At 39.9% G+C, this 16,467-nt stretch overlaps 1 protein-coding gene and 1 pseudogene across 3 annotated transcripts in view; one reads left to right on the top strand and one right to left on the bottom strand.

The window, feature by feature from the left end:
• Positions 1 to 16,467, bottom strand: part of ASXL1 (ASXL transcriptional regulator 1) — a 98,503-nt gene that overhangs the window by 20,961 nt on the left and 61,075 nt on the right. The gene's annotated exons all lie outside the window — the stretch shown is intronic.
• On the top strand, positions 3,364 to 4,896 carry LOC139437557 (large ribosomal subunit protein eL15-like; annotated as a pseudogene).

Here is a 16,467-nt window from a genome sequence, read left to right as displayed (position 1 = left end):
GGCTGCCATCTTGCTCCTAACAGACTTTGGGGAGGGAAGTAACTTATGCTTTACGGCCTGGTATCTGTAAGCTCCTACCCCAAATAAATACCCTTTACAAAAAACAACCAATTTCTGGTATTTTGCACCAGTACCCCTTTGGTTGACTAATACTGTTACTCTTTAGTTAATTTGGCCAGCAGAGCCCACTTTAAAGCTCGACTCTGGCCAGACAAGAATCATGGACAAGTGGAGATTGGAAGACACACATCTATGGGAAGATTCGCCAGTGAGCACCATCTGCTTGCTGACCTATAAACTACAAGGAGAAAAACCGCTTTGAGGAGTCTCTTGTCCCACATCTCTTGGAGTGAATCTGTGTCCCATTCATGAGCCCCTGGCCCTATGTGGTAACTTAAACTGGGTAATTTTAAAGACTTAGAATAAGCTGAACCAAAATCCAAAGAAGAGCCATGAAACAAAACCACTAGGCAAGAGAGAAAAATTAACCATCATTGTAAATTCACCAACATATTCCAATGCCTAGACAAAAGCAAAAACTTACAAGCCATACTAAGAAACAGGAAGAGATGGCCCAGCTAAAGGAATAAACCAGATATCCTGACAAGAGAAAGGATTTAAGAAATTAATCAATGATAATCACACTTATCTCCTGAATCAATTCAAGGAGTTGAAGGAAAATATAACTAAAGAGATAAAGGATATTAAAAAGACACTGTATATCAAACACCATTGATTATACACTTTGGATGAATTGCACGCTTTATTAATATGTATCAATAAAAAATTGATTTGTTTATTAAAAAAAAAAGATGACAACAACACTGGTAAACACAAAGAATAGTGTGAAAGCCAGTAAAGAAAAGTAACAGAATTTATGGGAATGAAAGACATAATGGATGAGATTAAAAATACATTAGAGGGAAGTGGATGTGGCTCAAGTGATGGGGCCTCCACCCACCATATGGGAGAACCCAGGTTCGATCCCTGGAGCCTCCTGGTGAAAAAGAAGAAGAGAAAGTGTGAGTTGAGTGCCCATGTGTGCACCCGCATGGCAAGCCAAGTGCCCATGCAGCGAGCTGCGTTCCCATGCAAGAGTCCATGTAGCGAGCTGAGTGCCCACTTAAGGGCCCGAATGGTGAGCCAGTGCCCACGCTGTGAGCCACTGCCTGCGCAAGTGAGTCATGAAGCAAGATGATGACACAACAAAAGACGAAGGGGAGAGTCAAAGTGAAGCGCAGCAGAAACCAGGGACTGAAGTGGCACAATTGACAGGGAACCTCTCTCCACATTGGAGGTACCCAGGACAGAATCCCAGTGAATCCTAGAGGAAAAAGACAAGAAGAGGAGACAAAAAAAGAAATAGATACAGAAGATCACACAGCAAATAGACACAGGGAGGGGGAGGGGAAGAAAGAAAAATACATTAGAGGCACATAACAGCAGATCTGAATGGATGGAAGACAGAATTAGTGAACTGGAAGACCAAGCATCTGAACTTGAAAAGACAGGAGAAAAGAGGAAAAGATAAATGGGAAAATTGGTAAAGGATCTCAAGGAATTGAACGACAATGTGAAATACACAAATATATGCATTACTAGTGTCCCAGAAGGAGAAGGGAAAAGAAAAGGGGCAGAAAGAATATTGGAGGAAATAATGACTGAAAACTTCCCAACCCTTATGAAGGACATAAATATCAATCCAAATAAATCTACTCCAAGACACCTGTGCTTTACAGAATTGACAAATAACAGAGAAAAGAAAGGAATCTGAAAGCGGCAAGAGAAAAGCAATGCAACAAATAAAAGGGAACTTCAGTAAGACTAAGTACCAAGCTCTCATCAGAAACCATGGAGCAAAGAAGAAAGTAATAAGATATATTTAAGGTACTGAAAGAAAAACTGCCAGTCAAGAATTCTTTATAGAGCAAAACTGTCCTTCAAAAATGAAAGTGAATTTAAAGTCTTCACAGACAAAAACAGTATGTTACCAAAAGACCACATTTACAGAAGATACTAAAGGGAGTTCTACAGTCTGAAAGGAAAAAAAAAAAACAAGGGCAAGAGACTTGGAGAAAAGTATAGAAATGAAGATTATTAGAAAAGGTAACTTAAAGGATAGAAAGACAATAGTAAGCTATGACAACGGAAAGCCAAAGGATAAGAGAAGTAATGCCATTATGGTAATAATTTTAAATATTAATGGATTGAATTATCCAAACAAAAGACACAGAATGGATTAAAAAAGTATAAGCCACCTATATGCTGTTTACAAGGTACTCACCTCAGATGTAAGGACACAACCAGATAAAGTAACATGTTGGAAAAAGATATTTCACACAAATAGTAACCAAGAAAGATCTGGAGTAGCAATACCAATACTAGACAAAACAGATTTTAAATGAAATGAAAAGCTGTTATGAGATGAAAAAGCTCATTATGTATTAATAAAAGGGGCAACTCACCAAGAAAAAATAATTATAATAAATATTTCTGCACATAACCTGGGTGCTCCAATATACATGAGTCACAGACTGGCAAAACTGAAGGGAGAAACAGACATCTCTACAATAATAGTTGGGGACTTCAATACAGCATTGGACAGAACATCTGCAAAGAGGATAAATAAGGTTTTGTGCAATCTATGCATCTTAAAAAAAACACGTATTAAATCTTTAAATTATAAGTTTATGTTTAATGAAATTAAGTTAAAGAAGAAAATGTAGATATGCCCTCTCATAAATGGATAACTGTAATTTAATAAGCTTGTTTAAAGGTAAAGTAACTTATAATTATAAGAAGTTTGTGGAAGCATCTTCTAAACTGAAGCATTTGAATGACTAATTCCAGGAAGCTATTATTAACTAGAAACTAAGACTGATATTAATAACAGAAAATAACTTTTTAATGGAAACTTGTCAGAGGCCACCTCAATCTGCAGATTAAAATGGTGGTAAAGAAAGATAATCTTGATTCCATTAGGAACTTTCAATTTTCATGAAATAACTGAGAAAGCTTTTCCTGTACTGCTAAAGTAAAATATCTGTTAACATCACCATGATTAATGTGTAAAGTAAAAAGTGGAGTACCAAAATAGTTAAGGTCATTTGATATGTTATACATTGCATTGGAAGTGTTTAGAAAGTACATAAAAATTGTAAGATGGATTTCAATATCATCAAACTTTGTTGTACATTCAAACCAGGCCTTCAGTATACTGCATGTTGCCTCTCCTTTTGAGTTATTGTTTAGGTTGTTCACTGACCTTAAAGCAATAAAAGTATCTACATGCTACTGAAGTAGATGGAGAGTATGTTCCAGTATCAGATTCTTCAGCAACTGGCAACAGCTGGATATGGCCCGATGTACAATGGACGTTGCCAGTACATGGACTGGCTCTGTTTCACAGTGCCAAAGGGCGCTATGTACCAGGCTGGTGAAACACTAGAACCTTACCTTTCTAGTTACTCTCTAGTATCAATTATGATGCAGCATGCTGGCCACGTGAGGGGCATACCAAGTGGAGCAACAATTACCAGAGTACTGTGAGTAGAATTTAAATAAACACAATTGGCATTATGGCCTGTTCCCATGGGGAGATAACATGTATGTATTGCAAACCTGGGGCTTAGATGTATTAATTGCAGCTGAAAAAGGAACTTGTGCATTGATTACTATTAAATACCATAACTCTGTGCCGGATGATTAAGTTATCTTCTCTATTCTAGATCATATGCAGAGGGATAATGAACATGTTAAAAGTCCTAGTAAGCACAATTCATTTACTAAGTTGTTAATAAATGTGCTTATAAAAAAAGGATAAATAAGGAAACAGAGCTTGACTAATATGATAAATGAACTAGACCTAATAGACATTTATAAAGCATTACACCTCGAAACACCAGGATATACATTCTTTTTAAGCACTCATGGATACCTCTCCAAGATAGACCATATGATGGGTCACAAGATAGGCCTCAATACATTTCAGAAGACTGAAATCATACAAAGCTATTTCTCTGATCATAATAGGATGAAGCTGGATATCAATAGCAGATGGAAAAAATGAAAATTCACAAATACAGAAATTAAACTACACACTCTTAAATAAACAGTGGGTCAAAGAAGAAATTGCAAGAGAAATATCTTGAGATCAGTGAAAACAAGAACACAACCTACCAAAACCTACAGGATGCAGCAAAGGCACTGATGAGAGGAAACTTTATAGCCCTTAATGCTTACATTAAAAAGAAGAGAGAGGGGCCTTTTCATCCGGCGGCAGCCATCAGGGTAAGCCAAGACAGATGCTTACAAATACATCCAGGAGCTGTGGAGGAAGAAGCAGTTGGATGTGATGTGCTTTCTTTTGAGGGTGCGGTGCTGGCAGTACCACCAGCTCTCTATGCTCCACAGGGTCCCCTGCCCCACCAGGCTGGATAAAGCAAGCAGACTGTGATACAAGGCCAAGCAACGTTATGTCATCTACAGGATTCAAGTACGCCGTGGTGGCCGCAAACGCCCCATTCCCAAGGGCGCAACCTATGGCAAGCCTGTCCATCATGGTGTTCACCAGCTCAAGCTTGCTTGAAGCCTTCAGTCTGTTGCTGAGGAGTAAGGTGGATGGCACTATGGGTGCTGAGAGTCCTGAATTCATATTGGGTTGGTGAGGATTCCACATACACATTCTCTGAGGTTATCCTCACCATAAAGCTATCAGAAGAAATCCTGACACCTAACAGATCACCAAGCCCACAGGAGATACGTGGGCTGAGGTCTGCGGGCCTCAAGAGCCATGGCCTTGGAAAGGGCCACAAGTTCCACCACACTACTACTGGTGGGTCTCGCCACGCAGCTTAAAGAAGGCACAATACTCTCCAATTCCACTGTTACTGCTAATCTAATGTTTGCAAAATTCTTACCTAATAAACAGTTTAGGACCAAAAGAAAACAGAAGAGAGAGGGAAGAAATGGTTGTAGGCTCAATGTCTGAGTACCTGCTCTGTATGTACAGCCCTCAGTACTGTCTTTAAAAAAAAAGAAGAAAAAAGAACTAAAGTTAAAGTCCTACCCATACATCTGGAGGAACTAGAACAAGAACAGCAAACTAATCCCAAACCAAGCCAAAGGAAAGAAATATATCAGAGGAGAAATACATGAAATTCAGAACAAAAACAAGAGAGAATCAACAAACCCAAAATATGGTTCTTTGAGAAAATCAACTAACCCTTAACTAGAATGACCAAAAAAAAAGAGACAATGCAAATAAATAAAATCAGGAAAGAGAGGAGGAACATAACCACTCACCCCACAGAAATAATAGCAATCACAAGAGGATACTATGGGGAAGCGAATGTGGCTCAAGCGACTGGACTGCCTCCTACCACACGGGAGGTTCTGGGTTCAGAACCGGTGCCTCCTGGAGAAGGTGAGCTGGTGTGACAGGCAGGCGCAGCGAACTAACACAACAAGATCACACAATGAAGAGACACAAAGAGGAAAGACAATGAGAGACACAACAGACCAGGGAGCTGAGGTGGCCCAAGCAACTGAGCACCTCTCTCCCACATGGAAGGTCCTAGGTTCAGGTCCCAGTGCGTCCTAAAGAAAAGATGAGCAGACACAGAGAGCACACAGCAAATGGACACAGAGAGCAGACAGCAACCTCAAACAAGGAGGGGGAGGGAATATCTTTTTTTTTTTTTAAAAAAAAGGATACTATGAACAACAAACAATGTAGATAAAATGGACAAATTCCAAGAAACACACAATCTACAATGACCCCAGAAGACTCAACAAACCAATCATGAGTAAGAAGACGGAATCAGTCATCAAAAACCTCCCCAAAATGAAAAGCCCAGGTCAGATGGCTTCACAGGTGAATTCTACCAAGCATCCAAAGATGATCTAATACCAACTTTGCTCAAGCTTTTCCAAAAATTTGAACAGGAAGAAGTGCAACCAAACTCATTCTATGAAGTCATTATCACCTTAATACCAAAATCAGACACTATGAAACAGAAAATTACAGACCAATTTCTCTAATGAATTACAAGTGCAAAAATCCTCAACAAAATACTTGCAAAATGAAAACAAAAGCACATAAAAAAATTATACACCATAATCAAGTGGGTGTGTATATATATATACACACACACACATTTTTTATTAAATTGTCTTTAAGATACATAAATCACAAAAAATGTTACATTAGAAAATATAAGAGGTTCTCATATACCCCACCCCACTCCTCCCACACCAACAACCTCCCTCATCATTGTGGCACATTCATTGCATTTGGTGAATTGCAATTCACACTCTCCCCCAATACATTCAGTGAGTTATGGCAAGATATATAATGTCCAGCATTTGTCCCTGCAATATCATTCAGGACAACTCCAAGTCCCGAAAATGCCCCCACATCTCATATCTACTTCTCTGTTCCTGCCCTCAGCAACTACCATGGCCACTTTCTCCAGATAATTGCTACAGTGTCTTCCATTACTAGTCACAATAGTTCTATAGTGAAATACAAGTAAGTTCACTCTAATTCATATTTTATTCCTCCATCCTGTGGACCCTGGGTTGGTGATGTCCACTCCACTTATATAGAGAGGGGACTTAGAGCCATGGTTGATGGATGCGAGTCTCCTGCTTGGAGTTGTAGGCACTCTCGGTTCCCTGGTGTGGTGGTTGCCGATCCTTACCTCCCTGTTAGCCGACCTGTGCAAGTCCAACAAAATGGAGAGTAGGAGCTACAACTCTGCTGAGGCTCATGGCTCAGTTGGCACATATCTTATTCATTTGAAATTTTTATTAGTTTGTGTCTTAGAGTAGATCTTTTTTTTTTTTTTGATTTTTTTATTTTTTATTGACTTTGTAATAATATTACATTAAAAATATATATGTGAGGTCCCATTCAACCCCATCCCCCCACCCCCCCTCTCCCCCCCCCCAACAACACTCGTTCCCATCATCATGACACATCCATTGGATTTTGTAAGTACATCTTTGGGCACCTCTGCACCTCATATACATTGGTTCACATCATAGCCCATACTCTCCTCCATTCCATCCAGTGGGCCCTGTGAGGATTTACAATGTCCGGTGATTGCCTCTGAAGTACCATCCAGGGCCGCTCCATGTCCCAAAGACGCCTCCACCTCTCATCTCTTCCTGCCTTTCCCCATACCCTTCGTCCACTATGTCCACTTTTCCCATTCCAATGCCACCTCTTCTATGTGGACATTGTCTTAGAGTAGATCTTTTAGGATTTTTTTTTCCGTTTGGAGTATATTGCTTTTTTTTTTTTTTTTTTTTGGTTCTAAGATCTCTCTTTTTTTTTTTTTTTTAATGTTACATTCAAAAAATATAAGAGGTTCCTATATATCCCCCCACCCCCCTCGCCCCACTCCTCCCACATCAACAACCTCTTTCATCACTGTGGCACATTCACTGCATTTGGTGAATACATTTTGGAGCACTGCTGCACCACATGGATTGCAGTTTACATTCTCCCCCAGTATATTCAGTGGGCTATAGCAGGAAATATAATGTTCAGCATCTGTCCCTGCAATATCATTTAGGACAACTCCAAGTCCCAAAAATGCCCCTACATCACATCTCTTCTTCCCTCTCCCTGCCCTCAGCAACTACCATGGCCACTTTCTCCACATCAATGCTACAATTTCTTTCATTATTAGTCACAATAGTTCCATAGTAGAATATCAGTAAGTCCCCTCTAATCCATATTTTATTCCTCCATCCTGTGTACCCTGGGATGGTGATATTCACTCCACCTCTATATCGAGATGGGGCTTAGATTCCACACGGATGATGAATGCAATTCTGCATGCAGTTGTAGGCACTCTTGGTTCCCTGGTGTGGTGGTTGACCATCTTCACCTCTCCATTAGCTGACCTGGGTAAGTCCAACGAACCAGAGGGTAGGAGTTACAACTCTGCTGAGGCTCGGGGCCCAGGTGGCACATAGACAGTCCAGAGATTCAAGTCTCCTGAGTATACACCAACCCTAGCACCAACCACAGGTTCAGTAAAAGTGAAAGAGGTGGCATGTGTAGAATCAAGTGGGTTTTATCCCAGATAAGCAAGGGTGGTTCAACACAAGAAAATCAATTAAAACCACATTAATAAATTAAGAAGAAAACTCACAGTATCCTCTCAATTGACACAAAAAAGGCATTTTGACAAAAAAACCTCAACATCCTTTTTTTTTTTTAAGATTTATTTATTTATTTAATTCTCCCCTCCCCCGGTTGTCTGTTCTCTGTGTCTATTTGCTGCGTCTTGTTTCTTTTTTTTTTTTTTTTTTTTTAATGGAAAAGTTAAAAATGTAGTTTACTGTAAGATATCTTCACATATGCGTCTTGTTTCTTTTGTCCCCTTCTGTTGTCGTCAGCGGCACTTGAAGTGTGGGCAGCGCCATTCCTGGGCAGGTTGCACTTCCTTTCGCGCTGGGTGGCTCTCCTTACGGGGCGCACTCCTTGCGCGTGGGGCTCCCCTACGCAGGGGACACCCCTGCGTGACAGGGCACTCCTTGCGTGCATCAGCACTGCGAATGGGCCAGCTCCACAAGGGTCAAGGAGGCCCGGGATTTGAACCGCGGACCTCCCATGTGGTAGATGGACGCCCTAACCACTGGGCCAAGTCCGTTTCCCCCAACATCCTTTCTTGATAAAAATACTCCAAAAGATAGGAACAGAAGGAAGTTTACTCAACATGATAAAATGCACATATGAAAAACCCATGGCAAGCACTGTACTCAACAGTGAAAGATTGAAAGTTTTCCTGCTGGGATTGAGAACAAGGCAAGGATGCCCACTGTCTCTGCTGTTATTCAACACTGTGTTACAAGTTTTAGTTAGAGCAATTAGGTCAGGAAAGAAATAAAAGGAACCCAAATAGGAAAGAACAAAGTAAAACTTTCACTATTCACTGTTGATATCATCTTCTATCTAGAAAATCCTGAAAAATCCACACAAAGCTACTAAAACTAATCGATGAGTTCAACAAAGTAGCAGGATACAAGATTAATACACAAAAATCAGTAACCTTTCTACACACTGCTGATGAGCAATCTGAGGAAGTAAAAAAAATTCCACTTACAATAGCAACTAAAAGAATCAAATATTTAGGAATAAATCTAAACAAGAACATAAAGGAGTTGTATTCAGGAAACTACAAAATTTAGGTAAAAGAAACCAAAAGAAGACCTAAATAAATGGAAAACACATTCTGTGTTCATGGATTGGAAGACTAAATATCATTAAGATGTCAATTCCACCCAAAACTGATCTACTGAGTCAACATGATCCTAACAAAAATCCAACAGCCTATCTTGCAGAAACAGAAAAGCCAATTATAAATTTATTCAGAAGGGTGAGTGGCCCCAAATAGCCAAAAATGTCTTACAAAAGAGGAACAAAGTTGGAGGACTCTCACTTCCTGGCTTTAAAGCATTACTTAGCTACAGTGGTTAAAACAGCACAGTACTGGCATAAAGATAGACATATTTACCAATGGAACCATATAGAGAACTCAGAAATAGACCCTCATCTACGGTAAATTGATTTTTCTTTTTCTTCAGTTATTTATTTTACTTCAAATGATTCTTGACAAGGCTGTCAAGTCCACCCAGCTAGCCAGAACAGTCTATTCAACAAATGGTGCTGGGAGAATTGGATATCCCTACCCAAAAGAAAGAAAAAGGAGCCCCATCTCATATCTTATACAAAATTTAACTCAACGTGGATCAAGGACCTAAATATAAAAGCTACAACCTAGAACTCCTAGAAAATGCAGGGAAACATCTTCAAGGTCTTGTGGTAGGTCGTAGTTTCTTAAAGCTTACATCCAAAGCACAAGCAATGAAAGAAAAAAATAGATAAATGGGACCTCTTCAATATTAAGTATTTTTCTTCTTCAAAATTAAATGTTTTTGTTCTTCAGCCTGATGTGGCTGCTGAGGCTCATGAAACTGAGTGCCCACCTACCACATGGGAGATGTGTGATTCAGTTCCCGGTGCCTAAAGAAGACAGTAAGCTGGCATGATGGGCAGGAGGGGCAAGCTGTCACAACAAGATGATGCAACAAGAGACATAAGAAAAACGTAAGGAGAAGACACAACAAAGCAGGAATGGAGGTGGCTCAAGTAAGTGATTAGATGACTCCCCCTCTTACATCGGCAGTCCCAGGTTCAGTTCCTGGTGCCTCCTAAAGACACAACACACAGCAAGTGCAAACAAGTAGAGGGTGGGGAGAAATAAATTAATAAATAAAATCCTAAAAAAAAAAAAACTATCAAGAAAGTGAAAAAGGCAGCCTACTCAATGGGAGAAGATATTTGGAAACCACATATCCAATGATGGTTTGATATCCATATATAAAGAGATCATACAACTTGATGATAAAAAGACAAGCAACCCTGGGAGTGGATGTGGCTCTAGCAGTTGATAGCCTGCTTCCCACAGGGGAGGTCCCGGGTTTGGTCCCCAGTGCCCCCTAAAAACAAAACAACAAGCAAACAAACGAAAAAACCAAGTCAAAGGAGCTAATGTGGCTCAGTGGTTGAATGCCGGCTTCCCACACATTAAAGGTCCCAAGTTAAATCCCCAGCCCTGGAACTAAAAAAAAAAAAAAAAAAAAAAAAAGACAAGCAACCCAATTTAAAAATAGGCATGTTGAGTGAAGCAAGCCAGACACAAAAGGACACAAAAGGACAAATATTATATGAATGCACTATTATGAAGTAAACATACTATGTAAACCCATGGCGTTAATAATGAGAACACAGGTCATCGGAAAATAGAAGGAGGGTAGAGAATGGAGAGCTGAGTGCTACTCTGTGCAGAATTGTTAAAAAGGTTGTTTGGAAATGAACAGAAATGGTTAAAGCATATCATGGTGTTTGTAACTACCAGCGCTGTTGTATGGGTATGATGGTGGCTGATAAGGAAAGTCTAAGGTCATGCATATTACTAGAAAGAAACTTAATAACTAATATGGGACTGTATAAGATAGTAAAACCTCATATAAAACATGAATATGGATGATACTACATATACAAGACTGTTTTTACAAAATATGAATACAAATATACTAGAGAGAAGGAAAAGGAATAGCAGCTATGTATGCCAAGTCAGACAGAGAGAGATTGAGAGGTGATGAGTTTTGTTTGTTTTTTATTATTTTTGGAATAATTAAAGTGCTCTGGGAGTGACTGGGATGATGAATGCACAAACGTGATTACACCAAATACCACTGATCATACTCTTTGGATGAATTTATGCTTTATTAATATGTATCAATAAAACTGGAGGGGAAAATGGGCAAAAGACTTGAATAGATGCTTTCCCAAAGAAATAAAAATGGCCAAAAAGCACAAAAGAAAATGTTCAACATCACTAGCTATTAGGGATATGCAGACCAAAACCAGAATGAGGGAAGTGGATATGGCTCAAGTGGTTGAGCACCTGTTTTCCATATGGGAGGTTCTTGGTTCAGTACCCAGTGCCTCCTAAAAACAAAAACAAACAAGCACACACACACACACAAAACAACTCAGGAGAGCCAATGTGGTTCAGTGATTGAGCACTAGCTTCCCACATACAAGGTCGGGTGGAGCCTAGAGTGCCTACAACTGAAAGCAGGAGGATTGCATCCAGTATCCATGTGGAATCTAAGCCCCCTCTTGACATAGATGTGAAATGGACACAACCAAACCAAGGTCCACAGGAAGGAGGAATACAGTAAGGATTACAGTGGACTTAATGATATCCTATTCATGAACTATTGTGGTTAATAATTGAGAAAATGTGGTATTGGTGTGGAAAAAGTGGCCGTGGTGGCTGCTGGGTACAGGGAATGGGAGGAAGAGATGAGATGTGGAGGCGTTTTCGGGACCTGGAGTTGTCCTGGGTGGTGCTCCAGGGACAACTGCTGGACATTGTATGTCCTCCCATGGCCCACTGGATGGAACGTGGGGAGAGTGTGGGCTATGGTGTGGACCACAGGCCATGGGGTACAGCGATGCCCAGAGATGTACTCACCAGATGCAATGGATGTGTCATGATGATGGCGGAGAGTGTTACTGTGGGGGGAGTGGTGGGGTGGGGGCGGTGGGGGTGAATGGGGACCTCATATTTTTTGAATGTAATATTTTTAAAAAAATGAATAAATTGAGTAGAATTGGAAAAAAAAACAAAAAACAAAAAAACAAGGTCCGGGGTTCAATCCCCAGCCCCAGAACCTAAGGAAGAAGAAAACAACTAAAAACACTACAATGAGATACTAAGATACCATTTTATACCTTATAGAAAGGCCATTTTGGGAAAATAAAATAAAACAAAACAAAAACAGAAAACTACAACTGCTGGAGAGGATATGGAGAAATAGGAAACCTCCTTCACTGATGGCTGGAATGTAAATGGTACAGACTCTGTGGAAGACAGTTTGGCAGTACCTCAAGAAGCTGAACTGCAGAATGATCCAGTAATCCCCTTACTAGGGATATATTCAGAAGAACTGAAAGCAAGGATGCGAACTGACATTTGCACACCAATGTTCATTAGAAGCATTATTCACAATTGATAGAATATGGAATGAGCCCAAGTGTCCATCAACTGATAAATGAATAAACAAAATGTGGTGTATACATATAATGGAAAACTATTCCACTATAAGAAGAAATGATATCAGGATGCATATGACAACATGGATGAACCCTGAGGATATTATGTTAACTGAAATAAGCCAGACAGAAGGAAAAATGCTGTATGGTCTCACGAATATGAACTAAATACGAGGAGTAAATTCATTTAGGTAAACTCTAGAGTATATGTTACCAGGAGACAGAATGTGAGTTGAGAATGAAGCTGATGTTTAATGTATATAGAATTTTTAATAAGGTTTATTGTAAAAGTGTAGAAACGAATAGAGTTGGTGGTAACACATTCTAGTGAATAGAACTAACACTGCTGATTTACAAACATGATGGTGGCTCAAAGGGATAGCATGTGGATGTAAATGTCAATTGAAAGGGAACTAAAGAATAATCTAGGGGATGTATAACATAGTGATTTTAGTAGTAAATGATTATGGTTAATAGTATAAATATAAGACTGTTCTTCCTTTACAAAGTGTTAAGAATATGGTGATACACGAAAAAGGCACAAGTAATGTAACTTATGGAAGATAGTTAACAGTAATATTGTAATACATTTGCAGCAATGGCAAAGAAGATATTGTATCTATTCTAAGGGGCAAAAATAGAGGGTTATAAAGGGGGATATGGGATTTTTCCTTTTGGAGTAATGAAAATGTTCTAAAATTGACTGAGGTAACTGATGACAGAACAACTCTGTGATGAACCTGATAGCCACTAAATGTATACTCTGAATGGACTGTACACAGCATGGGACTGTGTACAATAGTGAATCTGGTGGTGGAAGCTAACAGGAGAGCTAAACTGGAACATGGTAATATGCATGTTTGTTTTTTAAGTTCACAACTTTTACTATACACTTATGTATGTTCATGTATGTAGCAATTTGATATTGTTTATGAATTCCAAAAATACATACTGGATTATGTTTGTGAACAGATCTGTTCCTCTGGCCATATTAGACTGGATTAGATACAGAGGTTTCACTTTTACTTGATTAAATAATGATTAAGGCTTTGACTGCTCCACATCACTAGGACAATCAAAACGACATGACAGGGAAGCGTACTTATTTGGCCCAGTGGTTAGGGTGTCCATCTACCACATGGGAGATCCACAGTTCAAACCCCAGGTCTCCTTGACCCGTGTGGAGCTGGCCCATGAGCAGTGCTGATGCATGCAAGGAGTGCCCTGCCACGCAGGGGAGCCCCACGCACCAAGGAGTGTGCCCCATAAGGAGAACCGCCCAGCGCGAAAGAAAGTGCAGCCTGCCCAAGAATGGCGCCGCACACACGGAGAGGTGACACAACAAGATGATGCAACAAAAAGAAACACAGATTCCCGTGCCACTGACAACAACAGAAGCGGACAAAGAAGACAACGCAGCAAATAGACACAGAGAACAGACAACCAGGGCGGGGGGGGGGGGGGGGGGGGAGGGAGGGGAGAGAAATAAATAAATAAAATAAAAATCTTTAAAAAAAAAAAAAACACGACATGTCAGAAGAGAAAGTCGGAGTGTTGATACTGGAGCCCCAGGAAGTAAACACACAGAGAAGCAGATACGTGAGGAAAGAGAGAAGCCTCCATTAGACACAGCAGAGGCCCTGGGAAGAGAGCAGAGCAGCTGAGCCTGGAGAGAACTGAGCCCTGGAAAAGAAAAGAGACTTATCCCAGCTGGGACCACAGAGCCTTAAGAGGAAGAGGAAGACTGAACCCTTGCAGACGTCAGCAGCCATCTTGCTCCATCACATGGGAACAGACTTTGGTGAGGGAAGTAACTCATGCTTTACAGCCTGATAACTGTAAGCTTCTAACCCAAATAAATACCCTTTATAAAAGTCAACAGATTTCTCGTATTTTGCAACAGCATTCCTTGGCTAACTAATACAGTGTGTAATGATACACCTCAATAAGATTTTATTTTTAAAAAATAAAAAAAAAGAAAGCCCTGTGTCCCAGGAAACCCCTCAGTTCTGGACAAGAAGGGATGGTTGGCCACCCTACAGTCCATATTAGAACAGGAGAAAGGAGGGCTCCAGGGCCAAATCATTGAAAAGATGTGTATGTGATGTGTGTGATCATATTATGAGCAATTTTAATAAAGCACCTAATTGGGCTTCATCTTTCTGTTTGATGCCATTTTGTTTTTTTATTCCCCATCTTTATTATTAAATTTATTTCTCTGAATATAGCACAGCTATAAAGTCAAAACTATAAAAAAGGTTATGCTAAAAAAGTGACACTCCTCCCCTAGCCATTCTATACCCATGCCTCCCTACTTTCCACCCACTCCTACCAATCTCCTTAGTTTCTGGTTTATTCTTTTTGTGTTTCATTTTGCACAAATGATAACAGACATTTTATTTCCTCTTCATCATTAGACCTAAAAACTGCATGCTATACATACTATTTTGCACTTAGCTTTTTTCATTTAACAATATAACCTGGAAATATCACTCTATCATTTTGTAGATAGCGCCCTCATTCTTTTCTCAGCTGCATAATACTTCATGATGTGGATGTACCAAAGTTTATGCAACTATTCCCCAATGTACCAGCATTCAGATGATTCTAGGATAACATAAATAGAAACACCACTGCCATGAATAACCTTGCAAATATGTGCTCTGATATTCTCGAAGGTATATTTTCAGGTTAAAGTCTTAGAGTGGAAATGCTAGATCAAAAGGTAAATGCGGGAAAATGGACTTGGCCCAGTGGTTGGGGCATCCGCCTACCACATGGGAGGTCCGCGGTTCAAACCCCAGGCCTCCTTGACTTCTGTGAAGCTGGCCCATGCGCAGTGCTGATGCGCACAAGGAGTGCCCTGCCACGCAGGGGTGTCCCCGTGTAGGGGAGCCCCATGTGCAAGGAGTGCGCCCCAAAAGGAGAGCCGCCCAGCGTGAAAGAAAGTGCAGCCTGCCCAGGAATGGTGCCGCCCACACTTCCCGTGCCGCTGACGACAACAGAAGCGGACAAAGAAACAAGATGCAGCAAAATAGACACAGAGAACAGACAACCGGGGCAGAGGGGGGGAATTAAATAAATAAATTAATTAAAAAAAAAAAAGTAAATGCAAAAAAAAAAAAAGGCACCAATGTAATTTTGTTAATATTGCCAAATTCCAAAAAGTAACAGTCCCTAGCAGCATGTATGAAAACACCTGTTTTCCCACAGCTTTGCAAAGAGAAAGTGTCGTGATGCTTTAAAAATTTTCATTAATCTGCATTTCAAATGGATAACCTAACCATAGTAAAGGGGTACAGAGGAGACTCTAATCGAACTAACTCTTAAACAGTATTTTGACAACATACCTTCAGGCTAAAAAACTAAATGAACTGTAAAAAATTTTCCACTCCAGTTAATAGATCTGCTTTTTACAATGGAACAAACTGACAATTTTGAAACTATTAAGTGCATATTCTAGAATTCAGCAAAAAGAAGATACAGAAGTATATATAGGTAGGCAGGCTTCTCAATGTCAGGAGAAGCAATTTAAAGATATGTAAAGAAAAACCTAGAATGAACCCTCTAGTAAGAGACTGCAATTGAAAGTGTCAGTGGAAACAAAAATATATAGAGAGAGAAAAAGAAAGAGTCATATGTTACATATATACTATTCTAAACCAAAAAGAAAAAGAGGTCCCTGGCAAAATGGCTGATTCCAGAGTTAGAGCTGGGAAAACACAAGCTAAGCCCAGAACATCTTGCTGAGCCAAAAAGCAGTTTGTAAAGAAGTGACTGAGAATGAGGTAGATATGTTAAAAGGACTACAGCTAAGCCTT

Source organism: Dasypus novemcinctus, chromosome 24 (assembly GCF_030445035.2).
Source record: "Dasypus novemcinctus isolate mDasNov1 chromosome 24, mDasNov1.1.hap2, whole genome shotgun sequence".
Taxonomy (NCBI): Eukaryota; Metazoa; Chordata; class Mammalia; order Cingulata; family Dasypodidae; genus Dasypus; species Dasypus novemcinctus.
Note: the sequence above shows the minus strand (reverse complement) of the source record. Positions and strands in the feature narration are given on the sequence as shown.